Here is a 1,682-nt window from a genome sequence, read left to right on the forward strand (position 1 = left end):
ATTAGCCTCGCAACCCCAAAATTTGATGTGATCTAATGTGGGAACTTTCCCAGTCCACATCTCGTGAGGTGTTTTGGAAACCTTTTTGGTAGGGACTAGATTTAGGATATGGGTGGTAGTCTCTAAGGCATACCCCCATAATGAGATAGGTAACGAAGCTCGACTCATCATGGAACAAACCATGTCTAGCAAGGTTCTATTGCGCCTCTCAGCCACACCATCAAGCTGTGGTGTTATAGGTGGCGTCAATTGTGAAACAATTCCACATTCCTTAAGATAGTCAAGGAACTCGATACTAAGATACTCTCCTCCTCGATCGGATCACAATATCTTTATCTTCCTGCCCAATTAATTATCCACTTCTTGCTTAAACTCTTTGAACTTTTCAAAGGTTTCTGACTTATGATTGATTAAGTAAATATACCCATATCTACTATAATCATCAGTAAAAGTCACATAGAAGCGGTTAGCATCCCTTGTGGCGGTTCTAAATGGTCCACACACATCATTGTGTATGAGATCCAACAGACCTTCACCCCTTTCACAAGTACCAGTGAAAGGTGACTTGGTCATCTTTCCAAGTAAACAAGATTCACAAGTGTCATCCGACTTTAAGTCGAATGACTCCAAAACTCCATCCTTTTGGAGTTGGTCTATACGCTTCTTGTTGACATGTCCAAGACGACAATGCCACAAGCATGCTTTATCCAATTCATTGGAAGAATCAATATTTAACACATTATTTCCTAAGTTATGTACAATCATCACAGTTTCATATATACCATTGCATGGTAATGCTTCAAAATAAAACACACTACTACAATAAGCATAAATACCACCATTTTCATATTAAAGGAAAAGGTAAAATCTTGTTTATACAAACTGTGAAAGGAAACTCGCCATATCGACCTAGTAACAACAATTCTTCAAATCTAAATTTAAACCATTACTAAGCAATAAAGAATAAACTCCAATCTTGGTCACAGGCGAAACTTTCCTATTTCCCATGATTAAGTTTATCTTCCCGTGCTCCACATCCCTACTTCTTTTTAGTCCCTGCAAATCAGAACAAATGTGAATACCACAACCTGTATCAAGGACCCAAGAATTAGCATGTGATGAGTTATTAGATTGAATAATGTAAATACCAACAAAGGAGGGATTGATCTTGACATCCTTTATGCCTTGCAAGTACTTGGGGCAGCTTCGTTTCCAGTGCCCTTTTCCAAGATAGTGGAAGCACTCTGCTTCCTTCGGATTTGAAGAGGGAATAGTAGAACCAACTTTGGTCCCACTTGAAGAGGATCCATCAAGAGACTTTCCGTTGCGGCTCTTGGAGGGAGCCTTCCTCTTCTTTCCTTTCCCATGTCCGATTTCCAGAACAGGGGCAGAAGTAGTAGTAGGAGTAGACACAACCGACTTGCCTTTCAGATTGCTCTCTGCAGTACTAAGAAGGCCTTGAAGCTTGCTAAGAGTGACCTCCTCCTTGTTCATATGATAAGTCATACTAAATTGATCATAACAAGGAGGTAAAGAGTGTAAAATAATATCTATGGCCAACTCTTCATCAAAATTGACATTCAATTTAAGCAAGCGGTCCACGAATCTCTGCATCTTTTGCAAGTGGACCGTTATGGGTCCACCATCCTTCATTTTGGTTGTGATCATGGAGGCAATGATCT

Source organism: Lactuca virosa, chromosome 4 (genome assembly GCF_052849685.1).
Source record: "Lactuca virosa cultivar CGN04683 chromosome 4, Lactuca_virosa_CGN04683_v6, whole genome shotgun sequence".
Lineage (NCBI taxonomy): Eukaryota > Viridiplantae > Streptophyta > Magnoliopsida > Asterales > Asteraceae > Lactuca > Lactuca virosa.